A 20179-nucleotide genomic window follows, 5' to 3' on the forward strand; every position below is an offset into this window, starting at 1 on the left:
CCTACTACAACAACTCCATGAATTTCCTAGACATCACCACAACAAAAATTGACAACAAACACACCATTAAAATATACAGAAAACCAACCACCACCACCACACACATACACAATACATCTAACCACCCCATACAACACAAACATGCTGCATTCAGGACAATGGTACACAGATTACTCAATATACCCATGAGCCACGAACACTACAATGAAGAAGTGAACACAATCAAATACATAGCACAAGAAAACGGTTACAATCCAAACATAATAGACAACATCATAAGAAAGACAAAACAAAAACTTAACAAACACAAAAACACGCAAAACACAGCACAAACACAAGAACACAAGAAATACATCACACTAACATATGGAAACAAAAGCACACCTAAGATCGCATCTTCATTCAGAAAGCAGAAATACAACATAGCATACAGAACAGAAAACACACTACAAAGACATCTCAACACACAAAAAACACAAACAGATAAATCCGACCACACAGGTGTATAAAAACTCACATGTAATAGTTGCGACAAGTTCTACATTGGACAGACAGGCAGATCATTGCAAACACGCTACAAAGAACACATTAAAGCAATAACCAGAGGACACAATACATCTACATACGCCGATCACATAACCAATGCTAACCATACATACAATAACATAAATGCGGACATGGAAATCCTACACATACAACCCAAGAACCAAAAACTCAACACACTAGAACAATACGAAATATACAAACACACTAAAACACACCCCGATCAAATTCTCAACACACAGATAAATTTCAGTACACACACAAACTATTTGAATCCACTTTTCAACACTTTTCAACAATCAAACGCACCCACACAACAGGCAGAGAAGTTCGAGTTGACGCCGAGATCTAGTAGGCTCTGAGGATGGTGTGATGAAGCACCGAAACAGCTGTAAGCCGCACAGACTTACATAATTAACACGAGTAAGTCCGCTATTTAATTAATTACTTATATTATTATTATTATTATTATTATTATTATTATTATTATTATTATTATTGTTGTTGTTGTTGTTGTTGTTGTTTTTCTTGTTATCACTTTTACTCCTACTACTACTGCATATACCCGATTCAAAGTCCGGTTGCGAAAGAGGAGGATAAGCGGCTGAAGATAGTATTGGGAAAGTAATGATACCGACTAAGTACTGACCGTTAAAACAAAATAATGCTGAAATCATTTGGAACTCTTACACAAAAGGGATGGAGGAGGGCAAATACCTGGCGCCTTAAAACTGGGATGTCTCGGTTAAGGTATCGTAACCCTGAAGAAGAGCCCTTGGTCATCCTAGTCAGGAGGTTGTAACCTCCGCACTTAAAACTTTAGGTGAGCGACTCCAGCGCTGTTTTATGAGAATGTATGTACAGTATTTTACATCGTTTACTCGTTTATGCAAAGCATCAGGTCACAGCTGGTTCCGCTCAGTAGGGAATGTTATTTAGCGCGTTGAAATCCTTTGACGTATTTAATCAGTATCAATTATTGCCTGTTTGCTGCAGTGTTTTCTTTCCCATGGATCCAGACGCCTGTCTGTTACGTGACAGTATTAGCGCGACACTCTCGTAGGTGTAAATGAGTGACTGTTAGAAAAAGAAATAACGAATCGATTATCTGCTTTCTACGCAACGGACTACAAGGTCAACAAACTAGAACCTCCGATTTGCTTAAATTACTCATTCTTTTTACACAACTCATAGCACAACCAGAATGAAGCAAATCGCACATACGAAAACATCTGTTGAAATAGCTTCACAGTGAAACAAAATAGTCTGTATTTCATATTTTTTACAACTTTGTCTCCCACTGTGTCCCCAGTGATAGTGTTTGCACTTATAAACGTAGTGGGCATTTGTTCGATTCTCGACAGAATAGTTTAGATGTTTGTTCCTTCTATAGGAAATAGTTGTAAGGTAGGTGTCCCTGATATGGCCATGCTAAGGTTTGAGAATTTTTCCAGCCGCCATTTTGAAAAAAAAATGTAAACCATCTTACTCGTTCTCAGTCCAATGGACTTTCTTAAAACAATTTCCTTTCGCCATAAAAATAGCTTTAATTGTCCAAAAAGTCCCAAATTCCAAAAGTCTACCTAGTGGTCATATCAGGAACATATGCACATGATATGGCCACCCTTGTTCCATGTTCTACAAATCGTGATTGTTTTCAGTTTGATAGCACAGTTGTGTTAAAATTAAATAATTTTGGTGTAAAATGAATAAACATGACACTTAATAATCTTTTTTATAATCCAAAAGTGTAGTCAAAACAGGTTTTTCCATCAAAAATTAAGTTGTTTTTCTTAAAATACAAAATTTTTGCGTAATCCCAGCTATAAGGCATGTAAATTTGTCAGGTGAAAAAATAAAAGTGAAATGAACTTGATATGGCCATGGTGCATTTTATATGGCCATATCAGGAGCAGGTAAGCTTCCGCGAAAATCGTTTAATTATGAACAACTCATAAAAGATACGCCATCAACGACAACACCAATCAACAGAACATTAAAAACTGAATGGAGTACTATGGTTTTCATGAAACAAGTCTTTGAAAAACGCTCATAAAACAAAGGAGACTTACCAGAGAAAAATAAAAAGAGGTCACATGAAAACCGCAAAACAGGCAACTGACGCCATATTGCTCAACCTGACTGGATGGAAAACGATCAAGTGACATACCAGGATGTCCTTTCACTGGATGCTGCTGCAATTTAGCGGATTTTTTGGTTAATTAACTCACAATAGGGGGGTGGCCATATCAGGAACATGGCCATAATAGGAGCACCCACCTTATTTCTTGTATTCTTGTAGTATATTCTCACAAATGGTTGACGAAACTTGCCAAAGTGTATTTTGTTATATTATTATTTCATAATTTTAAATAAACTTGCAGTTAATGGGGAACGTTACAAAAAGAAAGAAAGAAAGAAAGAAAGAAAGAAAGAAAGAAAGAAAGAAAGAAAGAAAGAAAGAAAGAAAGAAAATAAGTAAGTAAGAAAAACACTTGAGACCTTTGTAATCTGTCAAAAATCTTTTGTGCGATATCGTGCGTATTTGCTTTGTTTCCGCACAAAACCAATCCGCGGAAAGTTTAAAATTCCACATTCAGTATTCCCAACCTAACACACATAACAATTTCCCTCTTCTTACCGCTTAAGTGACATATTGATTTTACTGCTTTAGGCTTTGAACATATTATTTTTAGAGACGTTCAATATAGTAATAATTATAAATTGGAAACTTACCACTGCAATTTCACCTAAATTGCACTGTTAATTATTGTTTTTACATAGTTGCAAAAATTAAGTAAACTCTACAACTTCACTAAAGTTACTGCATTCGTGATGCAAGTAACATTAAGGCAGCCGTGAAAAAATCAACAAGACCGGCAAAATTAAACTTGCCGATGTTATTACTGCAATATGTTATATAAATAATATTGTTAAAATATTAAAATGAAAAATAAATCATTACATAACCTTACCGTTTGTTTTTAAGTTCGCATTTATAGACTGGGGGAAAGACAGACATATATCACGGCCTGCTGGAGTATAGTAAACACAGAAAACATTTTAAAGCAACAATGTTGAAGATAGATATTTTTGTTTTGCAAATTTGCCGTCATTGAACAGAAACCAAGAAGGAGATTTCATTGCAACTAATTAGAAATTCCTCTTTCAGGTATGTAATAAACGATCTTCGCACAAAATAATGTACGATACACGAGCGGTATATTTTCTTTCAATTCTCGGAAATTGAAAAAGCTCAACTACGTTTCGCTTATTCAAACTTTTCCTCGAACATGAAAACTTCAACATACCGCTCTTGTAACGCATATTACTATATCCTACCAATTGTCACAGAAAGCAATGATAAGATAAGGCAAAATAAGCTCTTTTAGGTTGCGGCGCTAGCCTTAGGGATCCTGTTCTGATACAAAGGAGAAAAATCCGGTGCACATTGGTATGAAAGCGGAAATTTATGTAGCCTATATTTTTTATTTGGGGACTACCGGGTTCCGTGTTTTGTGCCTGTTCTGCATTATCTTAAGCCGCGGATTTTCGTCATGTTGTCCGCTTAACCACGAAATCTGATTATGAATGTCTATAATACAAAAAAATTAGTTGTAACGTTATTTTTTTTTGAGATAATACAGAAATATCGTAAATTAAATCTGAAATTCCTGATATGCTTCAATAAAACATTACAGATTTCTTGGCTGTACCGATGACTGCATTGGAAAGAAATTTGATGTCCTCTGTGAAAATCTTCAACTGCAGGCATCAGTAGTATTTACTGTTCTAATAAGCATGCATTTACGAGTATGCATAATCCTGGTTTCACTGCGACACCACTGTGACTCAACTGTGTGAACTTCTTCGTCATCGACGTGTATTGCACGAATGGGTCTTTTCCACACTGCTTTGGAAAATAAAGTAGGATTAAGATAAAACGATGACACATTGACTTAACTTACCTAACCGCTTGTTAAAGTTTCACGCCCCACCCAGAGCCATTTCGCAGAGGAACAAAGTGGGTAATAATTTACTAGTTACAGATTAAAGTTCTTTTAAAGTGAGGTAATATTGCAGTTGCACAAAAAATAGTCTTCTATATTATCAACACATATCTTACTCGTTGTTAATTAGAAGTTATAAATGACGTCATAGTAAACAATCCGAAATAAGCATTTTGTGAACTTCTGTGATGCTGAATAAGTAAGCACATCTCTGAGGCTGTGGTCGTGCATGAGTTCTATTTCCGCTTGAACAACGTACGGAAATCAACAAGAACAACAACAACAACAACAACAATAATAATAATAATAATAATAATAATAATACTTTATTTCCCAGAATAAAGATACATATTGCTTTTTTATATAAAAACACTCTAGCGCCCCCAGAAAGAGTAAGTTACATACTCGTGCTCAGAAGGCATTCCGTATAATGTTAAGACATTTTATGCTCGACCATGCCGAAATGTAGTAATTATACACCTGGTAGCAGTCCTTTAATGCCTGTCATTAAAATACACCTACTCATTAAAGTACAGGTGTTCAGCCAATGACAACTCAGCTTAAAGTTGTTCAGCCAATGACAAGTCAGCTTTGTACCGTTATAAAACCGTAAGTATCGATTATTCTCGAATATGCAATCGAAAGAGAATTACCGAAAAGTCACGGAGGCTGGAAATCCAATACTGTCGCAGAAGGTTATGTTCTGTTACTATAATAATTAGTGTTAATTGTAAATAATATTCAAATAAATTCAATTTGTCATCTTGTTTATCAATATCAATTTCAATAATCAAGGTTATATGACGGGATTACATCAAGGTCAATGACATTATTGTTCCTCGGAAAAAATCAATACTTTCGCGTCTGCGCACATCTCACAATTCACGACCTAGAACAAGGTCACTTCCGATCTTGTCAGATACAAATAAAATGTATACATCTGAATAATTTAAAGTTAGAAATATGGTCGAGCATAAAAAGTCGTATGAAACTTGCCTATAATGGTAATTAAGACGCTCGTATGAATATTATGAAACTCGCTTGAGCTCGTTTCATAAATATCCATACGTGCGTCTTAATTACTATCGTTGCATAATGTACTATTATTAAATAACAGAGTAAAAAAAAGGGACATCACAATAACTGAACTTTAAATTTTCTTTCTAAACACCAATTTTTAATATTTTTTAAAATATAAGAAGCATTAGCAAATTGTGTGTTTGGGAATTTAGCTATTATCATGTTATAAAGCCTTGGACCGAAGTTGCTACGTGTTTATATGCTACAGTTATAGTACATTTAGGTACTATCAAGCATATGTTGTCTGATCTTTTGGTTTTATATTTATGTGGATATAAATTAAACATATTTCGCTTTTTATGTACGAAATTCAATAATATATTGTTATAAATTTTATGGAAGTCAAAATACTTTAAATTCTGAATACAACAGTTCTGAAGGATAATCAAGTGGTTTATTATTGTTTATTATATTGTTTGGTTTGTTTTTCCGATGTTTTTTTCCAAAGGTAAAGTGAATGTCAAATAATCTCACGGTGAATCCTTACACTATCACAAATTCATCAACGCGAGATAACTATGCAGTTGATACACTGTCGTTAAATAACCGACTGAAAAGGTATGTAAGCAGCGTAGGTAATGACGGATATATAACTCTCAGTGCTTTGCTTGATTTCCTGAGTGTTCTAACCTATACTCCATGCAACGTAGAAATGTCTTTACGTCTACTGAACGTAAGCTGTAATACTGATTATGCTCAAATATAATGCCAAAAAGAAGGTTTATTACACGGCAATTTACATTACCGCTACCGAAACTTTTACTACAACTACTGGACCACATGTTTAAATCAGCTGGTGTAAATAGACTACTCTGTAAAATAGCAATAATACAGCTGTACTTAAAAGTATTACCTTCCTTTCACTGCTAGAAAATATAATACGAAAATTACTCGTACTAGTGCCAACACTTCAATCGAGAAGAACAATGAAAACGTCTCTTGTGGCTATTAAAATTTAAAAAAAAAGACCATGAATTTAAAAATACAAACAAAATAATAGTATACTTTCATCTGTAGAAGATACTTTGTCACCAAACTCAGTCACTAACTATCGCAGATAACTTTATCTCCTTTGTTTTACTTTCGGCATTTTTACGTCTTCACTTGTGTGATACAATATGCTGACTGCGGGCACTGAGGCTGCAGTATTTGCCCTGTTGCGTTGAATGGAGGGAAGCACGTAATACACATGATCGCAAGTCAAGGCTGATGCAACCTGTACGACGCAATCTGCAGTAGGTTTTCGAATATAGACTACGACTACACCGTAAAAAATCCGATCATGAGTTAAGTGAGTTTGTATTGCATCCTGCATTGTCTGTGGTGCCTAAAAAATATGATATTTCATCAACTTCCGAGTCCTAGTCATAAGAAAATTTACTTGCTAATTACACTTTTCTTAGTTTCTGATTGTACGAAGTACATAAAGAAAGGAAATATTGTGATGTTGCCAAGCTTTATTTTTAAAATTTCACGGGAATGACTTTTAAAGCATCTCTGATATCGAAAAAGTGATTTTGATTTTTATGTCTATGTACATCGATTTTCTTACAGTGATATGGCGATGTTTTGTTAACAAAACGGCTTTCTCTTACCATAGACTCCTGTTTCGCTTATTTGTCTGTCAATCAGTAGTTAAATGCACACACACACTTGCGAATTCTAAATGAGGCAGTAGAGCAAGTGGACAGCTTCAGATACTTGGGATGTACTATAAGAAAGGGAAAGAACTGGGAAGAGACTAGTGAAGTGCTTTGTGTGGAGTGTAGCAGAAACATGGACATTACGACGAAGTGAAGAGAAGCGAATAGAAGCATTTGAAATGTGGATATGGAGAAGGATGAAGCGTGTAAAGTGGACAGGCAAAATAAGAAACGAAGCTGTGTTAGAAAGAGTGGATGAAGAAAGAATGATGCTGAAACTGATCAGAAAGAGGAAAAGGAATTGGCTGGGTCACTGGTTGAGAAGAAACTGCCTTCTGAAGGATACACTGGAAGGAATGGTGAACGGGAGAAGAGTTCGGGATAGAAGAAGATATCAGCTGATAGACGACATTAAGATATATGGATCATATAAGGAAACAAAGAGGAAGGCAGAAAATAGGAAAGACTGAAGAATGTTTGGTTTGGAGTGAAAGACCTGACCTTGAGCAGAACACTATGAATGAAATGACTATTATATATTAGGAGAACGTAAAAAACGCATTTCATTCTTGAAAATTACTGAAATCACAGAAAAGCGACCACTATTTCGACAAAGTTGAGGACCAGGAATTCATATCGATCCTATTGAATTGTGATATGGTCCATGGGCCAGAAGACAATATATCTACGCTTGCGACAAGGAGAGAAGGTGAGCAAGAGAAAATAAGAGAGAGATTACTAAAGTTTTAGTTATGTAACTTCTTCAAAAACTTTACTTTAATAGATTCTATTTGAGAATGGCGGATCGTAATTCGTTATCCTTCTGTGTCCGAGGTTGCGGGTTCGATCTCGGCCCAGGGCGATGGCATTTAAGTGTGCTTAAATGTGACATGCTCATATCAGTAGATTTACTGGCATGTAAAAGAAATCCTGCGGGACAAAATTCCGGCACACCGGCGACGCTGATATAACCTGCGAGCGTCGTTAAATTATCTCTGTGAAGTGAGTAAGCCTGTTTGAATGAATACAGAGTGTATCTAAATTGGTGTCAAATATTTCGGGGACGTGTTCTTAACATCAAAACAATTAAAAAAGTTAATAAGAACATGGGCCTGAAAACCATTCGTTAGGGAGTTATTAAAGGATTTGTCCCTTCATTGACCGCTGATTGTTTGATGGTTTTTTTATTTGTTTGTATTTTGTAGAGCAAAGAAATCAGAAGAAAATGTATTCTGTGAGTGAACAGAACGAAATGATTTGCATCATTAATTGATGATGTGCTTCTGGACGTCATCCAACGAATGTGTTTTAACACGCTGCTGCTCCAGTTCATTTCATTCTGATAGTTCGTAATTTTTTTTTAATGATCAATTTCCCCAAAGATGGATTGGTCGAAGGAGATTCATTGCATGGCCTGCTCGATCGCATGATTTGAATCCAATGGATTTCTTCGTCTGGGGACATTTAAAGTCCCTTGTTTATGCGACTCTGTACTTAATGTTGATATTCTGAGAGCGTATCCAAATGGATTTCACGAAATACGAAACACTCTAGGAATTTTCAACAGAGTACGCCAGAGCATGTAACGCGGGTTTAGGAGATACATCGAATCAGGAGGAAGCCACTTCGAGCAATTTTTGTAACATTAAATTTTGTCTTGTAACTCAGAAATAAATTATTTTGAGACAGTGGCGGCTCGTGATAAAATATTGTGTGTGTTCACAATTTTGTGTTCCAAAATCGAAGTACATTTAGCCTAATATGAAATGTCATGATTCCAATGTTTCACTACTGAAAAAACCGTATATAAATTCAAAACAACATGTAATAATAATAATAATGAAACCCAGTCTTTTTATTTCCAATTTTTCCTCGTAAGCCAGTTTATCCAGTTCTTTACTGTTCAAAATTACTTGAACAGAGTTCATTGTTTACGTTTGTTAAAAATTAATACATATCACAATGCCGTTATTTACAAAAGCGTGTGTTCAGTAATACATTTTGGTCCACAACACACTGATACACTATAGCCTATACCAGTACTGTAATCCCATTCGCATAAATTGATTACTATAAATTACATGCCAGTAAATATTATTCTTAAATAATATACACAACCATACAGATATTTAAATTCATACCACCATCACATTCAGCCAGCACGTGTTTGAAAGCCAAACTATGCTATTATGCTGACACTGAAGTATAGTAATTCACAAACTACACTCTCGTAGCAGCACTGTACACACACCCACATAAAGTAAACTTTCCGACAGTGAGATGCTGACAACTACAGGCTAAAATACATACTATTAAATTTCCCCCTCGAGATATAGCACGTGAACGATAGGCATCGATGTACCTGACATCTGTAGGATAGATTCACTGTTCACTTAACGCTTTGTGCTCCTGACGAGTCATAAGCGGCCAGCGAAAGACAATGCATTTTCTCCCGCGCATGCGTGAAACTCCTGTAACCTTCTTGAAAAGAGCACGGCTTGTACGTGAACGGATGTTGCCAAGTTTACATAAGAAGTTTATGCAAGATGCGGGAAGTTTAAAATACTCGATTCTGATATCCTACATCTCCACTACGTCAATACGGTATTGAATAATAAAACTAGTCGTGCATTATTGGAAACAAGGTGTTCACGTGCTCTTGTGCTCTTATTGACGCACCGTCACTGTTTTGAGACCAATGTTCATATGAACCTTTTGTAATGTTGTTGTGTTACGAACACGTCCCCGAAATATTTGACATCAATTTAGATACACCCTGTATAGAACAGGAGCGTACTTATAAATTGCGAAATGAAAATTGTCAGAAAATACCCGACTTCAGTAACATGTGGAAACGAGAAGACACGACGCGCAAATTGCACAGACATTGTTACTACAAGTTGCAACGTATGGTCATCAATCATATTCACTTAAGTCTCGCCGCCAGCTGTCGCACATAAACCTACAAACAACTTCCCAAAGGTTTTATTTAGAGCTCGAGATTACTCTGCATCCGGACATGGCGATGTGGAATTCTAGAATTGGCTGCAGTTAAACCTCGACCTTAAACCGTTTTTAAAGCCCCCTGCTATAAACCGCTGGAATAACTTCTAATTGCGTTGTTTGGACTGCAACAATAAGATTGTACGAATGTCCCGAGACCTACAGTATAGCTTATAATGAACCCATAACCCGTACTTGGAAATAGTTTTATCTTATCTACCGCGACTGTACTTTGCGAAATGAAAGCCCTATGGCCTGGAATGTGGCAAGTACCACAACTGTCATGGTACCACAAATATATCAAAGATTCCACAGAACTTGCAACAGGACCAACTACATAAGCTACTTCGTACCCTGTAGTTTCGAGCACAATGTTTAAAATAAAATCAATAACTAGGAATCGTAATTTTTTGTAAAATAAAATTAGTTTCTTCGATGTTAAACTTGTCACTATTTCAGTGAATAAGTTGTCGATTAAATGTATTATGTTTTGTTACTATTTCCTTCTTGCTTACACATATCACATATCAGCATCACCAAAATTTAAGCTAACAGCAAGCATTCTGATGGGCGCTGATAAAAAAATTTTGGCCACTCGACCGCAATTACAAGGGTCATTAAAAATAAGTTCGCCAGGGGCCGTTAACAGAAAGGAAACACAATTTCATTAGAAAAATTTATTGGAACAGACAGCAAATGTTGAGCTATTTTTCAACATATTCACCACCGAAATTGAGTCATTTGTCATATCATGGGATCGACAGAAGAGGTGCAGATGACTGCCAGACGCTGGTTCCGTTCCCAGGCGGCTGACTTCTACGACACAAGGATACAAAAATTGATCCCGTAGTATGACAGAAGTCTCAATTCCAGTAGGGGATATGTTGACAAATAGTATAATAATTGCTGTATCTGTTTTAATAAATCTTTCCATGCAATTGTGCTTTTTTTCTTTAAACGGCTCCAGGGAAAATCACTTTCTGGACGGCCTCGTAATTGCGGTCGAGTGGCCAAAATTTGTATAAGCACTTCTTTTGGCATCATTAACTGGTGGAAGAAAAAAAATAACTTTTTTATTTGCCCCCCCCCCCACCATCAGAATGTTTGCTTGCAAGCTTAATTTCTACATTGTTCGCATGAAGATTTGTGGAACAGTCAATGAGTATTTTCGTGTAGTATGCCTACGTAGAAATCCCTTCTCACTGTCCTCATTAGATGTAAGGGACCACACCGCCTACAAACAATTCACACCAAATTCACTGTAATCGTCTACTAGCCCTCGGAAACCCCGTCGTATCAAAATGTAGCCTTCGATGCATTAACATACTGCAGCAAAATTGAAGAATGTTATATGTTACATACAACGATTTCCAATCTTTGCTGCACTGCAGAAATAATTTTTTGATTGCAATAGACATGATAAAAATGAAAAATATAGAAATATATATACTGGCATATACTCAAGCGATTGACAAATTAACTGAACCAAAAGTCACAAATATGTTTTTAATAATACTGAATAACATTTTGGTGCATATTTAACAGTTTTTGCGATATATAGGGTATATTTCATGGTTACTGACGTATTTCGCATAATGATCCAAATTTCGCTTTATTTCGCGAGTTTGTTTTGCTTAAATATGATATTTTAGATGCCTAGAATGTAACAAATAAATTAATTGAGGAATATTTCGCGCGTGCCGTTATTACTAAAAAATACGTCCCTTCTAATAACCTATACTCAGAAATATGTTTCTTTCCTTTCCTTAGTTAGTCCTGTTGGCTGTTTACTTAAATTATTTTTGTATTTTTTTACACTCAATTATATATGTTAAGACTATTTCATGAACTTAGTAAGGAGGTGTACCTTCAGATAGAAAATTTAATTACTTGAGATATTTTGAATTTAACTTTTAATTAATGTATAGATAGGTCTACATATCATCTAAACAACGTAATTATTAAAATCATCATCATTAACATTGTTACTCCTTCTCCACTTTCACTTTCTTTCCTCTCTTCTTCTGTAGACTAAAGGTCTGCGTTCAAAAGGATCCTAAAAAATAAAGATTATTCTACGCACAGAGACAAAAATAATAATAATAATAATAATAATAATAATAATAATAATAATAATAATCTAAATCGTTGGAAGAAATATTTTATTTCGTGTAGAGCTGTAGAGAGTATTTCGCATCCTTTAGTTTTGTTGCTAATTTCTCGTAATATAGTATATTAAAAAGATATTCAGGTATCACACCCTTGAGAAATCTATGAGCAATGCATAAACGACCATAAATGATCAGCTCAATCATTCTCACGTGTCCCGAAGTTTGTTCTTTACGGTTGTTTGTAACATTACAGCGACACAACAGGTTGTCAGTGTCTTGTGCTTATTATTAGGCGCACTGTGGTGAAAATTGTTTATGATATAGTGCTTCAAATCACTTTGAAATAGTGATCGATAAGATAATATAAGGTCAGAAAACAGACAACTAGCACTGTAACTTTTCAATATTCTATGTATATATACTTATATTTATTGTCATCAAAATCATGTACAATATATATATATATATATATATATATATATATATATATATATATGTATATATATATATATATATATATGTATATATATATATATCAATCCATCAGTCAAACGATAATGTTTATTTGTCAAAATTACAATATCGTAATTATAGACAATAGTCAATAAAACAAACAGATTAAAATTCCATGTTCTTATGGCTGTCAAAAATTCATTTATACAATAAAAAGGATTATCTAAAATAATAATAATAATAATAATAATAATAATAATAATAATAATAATAATGAGCCGGACTTCGAGTTGTAGTAAAAATTTACTCCGAAATACATTCCGTGCGACAATTAGCCAATGGATTAGGCAAAAAAAGCTTGATTTAGATAGGGCTCAATGTTTTTCATATGTTTTATCGTTTAACAAAATGAAACAAAACGTAGTAGGCCACCGAGGGCAACATATTTGATGTCCTGCACACGGCAGGCTATAATACTCTTTTGTCATCGAAAAGGAATAGTAAATATCAATTATTTAACATCATTTTAGTTACAAGAATTGGCTCTATTGGTCTATTCTTTTCATATTCTTGTGAATACTATAAAACTCTATCAATCATCTATTTACAAGACGTGGAATTCTTTAGGCAAGAGGCACAAAAAAACCAGGACAAAGGACACACACACACACACGCGCGCGTATTTTGGATATATAGCTTAAATCATCAGTGGAGCCACACAGACAGGTAAATTTATTGCTGTGTCAGTTACTCAATGTCGATAAAATGATGAGAAACGAAATGGTTAATATGAAAAAGCAACTTAGAAGAATACGGTTGAGATATAATTCATGTAATATTCCTGAAAAGCTACAAATGTCCTAAAGCAGAGAAACGTGCTTTGGAACCCAAATTCGAACTTTCTGATAACTATGGGCGGATTCATATGTATTGAAAAATGTCAAAACATGCTTGCGCGTGTACATTTAAAAACCAGAATATAAGCATAATATATAACAAAATATGCACTGTTAAAATTTTTTTAAATGTTATTTTAAGCGATTTACTATTATTTATAGTTTTTTTTTTGTTATTAAAGCTGCGTGTCCAACCAAACTAAATTCAGCTTGTTTTGCTATTAGAACTTTGCAAAAGATAGTAAATATCAATACCTTAAAAACAATATACTTTGCATACTTCCACTTGGTAATGAGTTTTGGAATAATATTCTGGGGAAATTCCACAGATAGTAACAGTATATTTCTATTACAAAAAAGAGTAATTGGAATAATAGTAGGTGCGAAATCTAGGGAATCTTGTAGGACTATTTTCAAAAAACTACAAGTAATGCCCATGGCTTGTCAGTATATCTTTTCATTAATAGTCTTCATCGTATGTAATCGTGAAAACTTTGTAACTAATTCAACAGTTCATAGCATAAATACACGTCAAAGAAATGACTTTCATACTCCATCGGCAAGTCTATCGTGCTATCAAAAAGGAGTGCGTTGTATGGCAGTAAAAATTTTTAATAGCCTCCCTATCGATATAAAAAATGAAACTCAAAACATAAGATTATTTAGGGGCAAATTAAAGAAGTACCTAATTTCTCACGCCTTCTATTCTGTAGGTGAATTCATGAGATTCAATAACACTTCATGAAATTGATACTAAAACTATGTGTTGTACTAGTAGACTATATTGTAAATCTCGTCTGTATATATTTCATCTAGACTGTGACTATAAATTAAGACTTTATAATAGTATTAAGTTTTTTGACTTGTTCCATATTCTAGCTGTAAAGCCATGTATGAATACCATGGAATGTTAATAAATACAATACAATACAACCCACTGTTTAAGCAGTACACTTCTGACACATTTTTCGTTAGACGTCGTTGATAAATGTAATTCAAAATTAATAATATTTTTGTGGCTAAGTTGTTGCAGAAAGTGCACTCTACGTACTGTCGAAGTTTCTCTGACTTGTCACCATAATAGAATTAAATATTCTGATTTGTCACGTCGGAAAGTACTACGCGCCTCACGTTACATGAACGCTGAGCGCTGATGTCGCCACTGTTGTTCTATAAAAGTCTCGTAGGCGATTACGGATCGCGGAGCAATGAGCGGATCAAAGCATTCGTGGAACAGTATGACGCACTCTTCTAGTTCGTGGAATCAACACCGGTCAATTTACAAGGTACGGATAGTAGAGAACAGAAAACTGTATTATCGTGCCTATATATTTGTTGACAGGCGGCGAAATTCGAGTTTAGCGAACCTAAAGAAGTCTATCAACAACTCCTGGAACTTCTTGTTTTGATTATCTTTTCTTTTAATCTCAACTTTCGTTCATCATAAAGTCTCAATGGTTTACATTTGCACAGAGTCAGCAAATTATGGAGTGCTTTGTTCATTGCCGCTGATTTCCCCACAATGATTCGCCAATATCGGTGCACTGTCTGCATATTGTCAGATTTCAATAAATAAAATATAACTACTATAATGTGTTTAAATGTCAGTATGACGCACTCTGCTAGTTCGTGAAATCAACACCGGTCAATTTACAAGGTACGGATAGTAGAGAACATAAAATTGTATTATCGTGCCTATATATTTGTTGACAGGCGGCGAAATTCGAGTTTAGCGAACGCCAAGAAGTGTATCAACAACTCCTGGAACTTCTTGTTTTGATTATCTTTTCTTTTAATCTCAACTTTCGTTCATCATAAAGTCTCAATGGTTTACATTTGCACAGAGTCAGCAAATTATGAAGTGCTTTGTTCATTGCCGCTGATTTCCCCACAATGATTCGATGCGCTGTCTGCATATTGTCAGATTTCAATAAATAAAATATAACTGCTATAATGTGTTTAAATGTCTGCGTTTCATCTGCAGTTTTCCGATTTTCCGTAGGCCTATTCTTAAACTTGGTTTAAGCACAATATTGCTAGAAATAACAAAATATGCTTTTATATGCGCTAAAACTGAAAAAAAATATATATATATATATATATATATATATGCACTATACAATCTTGACCTTTGTTCACAAATAACTTGAAATACATTTACATAATGGTTACCATATGATTTGGAACTGAGGAATAAAACATGAAAACATGCTCAAATCTATTCCTACCGATAATGCACAATATTCTGTGCAGATGTGGATCAGAATGTAATATTCTTAGCTGTTTTTAAAGTTCTCTTGTTATAAAAAATACTATTAGATTTACTGCATATGATAGGGACCTATATACCGGTATTTCGAGTATTCTGATGTCTTGTAAAAGTTGTGTGAAAAAACAAGTTCGTATTACGTCCGGATATTATTTTGAATTATGCTAACTTCACAATATTCGACTGAAACAGAGCGAGAAGTATTATCGCTTATATTTACTACGAGTGTCAGGTTCAAGGTTTTCACCGATAGCCATACTTGTTTTTGAACCTTTTAATGTTAGTGACTTCGAAAGTTTGTGAATCCCAACTGGTACGTGTAGTGTCATTGGACCCCACCCCCGATAGCCCAGTGCTACACCAGAGGCTTATCATTCTTTGAACTGGAGTTCAAACCCTGAAGTTTATTGGAGTGTTAGTTGTAGTGACCAAAATCGCAAGAAAAGGGTTCTTTCTCAGGATCTTACCGTTTTTCTCAGCATTACATATTCAATTCCATCAACACTCTCCATTTTATCCTACTCTTCACCTCATTTTATTCGGTTGGTTTACATCGTATTGGGTTGGTTTACATCGTATTTATCAAATAGAAAACAAAAAGTAGAAATAAATGTACCAAATAATCATAAAGTTACTTATTCAGAATTTAGAAATATTAAACATGGTGTTCCGCAGGGGTCAATTTTAGGTCCATTGTTGTTTCTAGTTTATATTAATGATTTAGCCTTGACCATAAACAATTCATCCCATGTAATTTTATTTGCAGATGATACAAGTGTAATTATTTCAAGAAAACAATACGATCATTTTATAAACACTTCTAATACAGTGCTGAATGTAATGAATGAATGGTTCCATGCAAATAAACTAGCACTTAATGTTGATAAAACCAGTGCAGTCAAATTTAGTACACACAATAGTGCTCAGGTTTCCTACAGTATTCGATTAAATGGAACTCATCTCAAAGAATCTATAAGCACAAAGTTTCTTGGTTTAGAATTAGATAATCACTTGAACTGGAAAATGCATATAGAATGTATTGCTCGTAAATTGAGCTCTGCCTGTTATGCATTAAGATCCTTATCTACTATTGGTGATATAAACTTACTTAAAAGTCATACTTTGCATATTTTCACTCTGTAATGAAATATGGATTAATATTCTGGGGTAACTCGTCTGAAGCTAAACACGTTTTTGTTTTACAAAAGAAAGCTATAAGAATAATGGCCGGTGTGTATAAAAGGACCTCATGTAAAAATATTTTCCGAAACTTAGAAATCTTGACTTTACCTTGTGAATACATTCTTTCCCTAATGATGCTGTATATTAAGAACCAAGATAAATTCAGTACTAATCAAGACATTCATCATTTTAATACAAGACATAAATCAGATCTTCATCTACCCTCTGTTAGTCTAAGCTGTTTTAAAAAAGGAGTTCGCTATTCATGTGTAACAGTCTTCAATGCACTGCCTAATTATCTTAAAGATTTGAAGAACCACGAGAAAAGGTTCAGAAAAGAATTAACCAAATTTCTACATACTCATACCTTCTACACAATTGATGAATTGTTTATGCTTGTGAATTGAATTATTCTACTTAAATGACATGTACAATTTTATATAGCTCAACTAAAATATGTTTTTATATTGACTTAATCTGTTTACTATGTATTGTATTTTTTTGTTTAGCATAACTGATGAATTGTATGTACTGTAAATTGAATAGTATACTGTATAGGTCAACTGATGAATTGTTTAAGCTTATAAATTGAATTAATCTACTTCATATGAATTGTATAGCTTAACGAAAAGAAGTTTGTAAATTGAACTAATTTGATTGTATATGTTTGTATAGTTTGGCTGATGAATTGTATATGTTCTTAAAATGATTACTAGTCTGTGTAGCTCTACTGATGAATTGTATATAGACCTACTGTAAATTGAATGGTAATATGTATAGCTCAACTGATGAATTGTTTATGATTGTAAATTGAATTAATCTACTTGATATTAATTGCACAAATTTGTATAGCTTAATGAAAGTATGCTACTTTGTATTGTATATATATATATATGTATAGTTTTGGCCGATGAATTGTATATGCTTTAAATTGAATAGTAATCTATATATCTCTACTGATAAATTGTTTGTGTTTCTAATTTGAAGTAGTTTGCATGATATGTATTATCAATTTCTGTATATCACAACTGGTTGAATTGTTTATGCCTTAAATTTAATTAACTTGTTCTGTATTATGCATATAGCTCAACTTATGAATGATCGTTTGCGTTCGTAAATTTACTAATCTGATTGGCTATGTATTGTATACTTTTAGTAGAGCCATCGATGTAGCTCAGTCGGCAGACTCGCTGGGCTGCTGATCCGGAGCTGCGTTCGGGCTTGGGTTGGATCCCCCTTTGGTCTTTGGTTTCTTCCGAGGTTTTCCCCAGTCGTGGGACTGAAGCCGGATGGTCTATGGCGAGTCTATGGCGAGTCCTAGGCATCAACCCCTTTGATTTGATTACCCCCCTTTGATTTGATTACCTGGTTGGGTTTTTCCGAGGTTTCCCCCACCAAAAGGCAAATGCCGGGTAATATTTTGGCGAATCCTCGGACCTCATCTCATCTCACTACATCTCGCCCAAAAAAAAAAAAATAAATAAATAAAAAATAAATAAAAAAATAATAAATAATAAAAAAAATAAAAATTGTAGAAAATTACTAAATTGTAAAACTATAAAAATTTGTAAAAATTGTAATTGTAATATTGTAAAATGTTGGCTTGTTCCACATCTTAAAGCTTCATTGCTCATGTAAGATCTATGGAATAAAATAAAGGAATGAAATGAATGAATTTAATAAAAATCGACAGGTGCATAACTTTACTATGCTGCATATCTGCACGTAGAACTACGTGTGAGTCCAGTCACCTGTTGACAGGAGTATGCTTTACTACTGTATGCTTAGAGTTCGTAGTTTTTCGCATTAGCGATAAATATGAAATGTCTTCAATACATACCGTTTAATTCTAAATTGATTATGTATTAGGCCTACTTTATATTTTCTACAAAATAGGAAAATCTCTGAAAATGCGATAAGGTTTTGTTTTTATGAAATAAATGAGAAATTGTATAAAAATGGTTCATTTGAATAAATTTATCATTTACTGCCGAAAGAAATTGAACTTTTAATTTCTGCATTGACTGTTCATGAAAATTCCTTCTCAATGGTTATTTGTGGACGGTTTCCTTCAGAAATAAACGATATACTGGATAAAATATGTTAATGAAAACATTATGGCTGAGATTGCGTTACAGTTTAAGTCTTGCATACAAAAGTATCTAGCAAAACTTAATTCACACATGGTTATGAACAAGACTAACATTCTATTCCAGAAAATGGGCAAGTTCTTTAACTCAGCAATGATTGCAGGGAAAATAGTGTAGTTGATCGAAAGTTATGAAATGTTTGTAATTTTTTTATAGTGTTACAGCAAATGAATTTGTAGAGAGAATTAAATTCTTCCTTATACATTTGTGTCAAAACATATGACAAAAACTTGATTGTGTTCAAATGAAATTTAAAGTTTCCTTTGCCCCTGCAGCCTGGAAGTGTATATGGGCCCCAACAAATAGTGTTGATTCTGAAAGATTTTTCAGTACGTACGTACAAGTATAATTTGCAATATGTTGCTGGTACTGGACATCCACTGCAGGGTTCATCTTCCACACTTTCCCGACCATGTTTAATTTTCCATTTTTGCTAATCTGTTCAAAGCACTAACTTCAAAATTAAACTACACAAAATGTAGCTAACAGAAAATTATACATTTTCCTACTTGAACTTATGTCAAATGGCCGCTAACAATGGCGATATTGTTGACACGTTTTCAATGTCATCTATGTGTCAAACCACGAACTTTCAAAATATTCCTCATATGTATGTATGTATGTATGTATGTATGTATGTATGTACGTATATATGTACCCATTTATGTATGTATATCTACTTATGTATGTACGTATGTATGCATGCTTGTAGGCCCTATATATATATATATATATATATATATATATATATATATATATATATATATATATATATATATACAGAGTGTTTCAAAAATACGGGGCATAATTTCAGGTATGTATTTCCCACATGTAGACAA

The sequence above is a fragment of the Periplaneta americana genome, chromosome 6, assembly GCF_040183065.1.
Source record: "Periplaneta americana isolate PAMFEO1 chromosome 6, P.americana_PAMFEO1_priV1, whole genome shotgun sequence".
Classification (NCBI taxonomy): Eukaryota; Metazoa; Arthropoda; class Insecta; order Blattodea; family Blattidae; genus Periplaneta; species Periplaneta americana.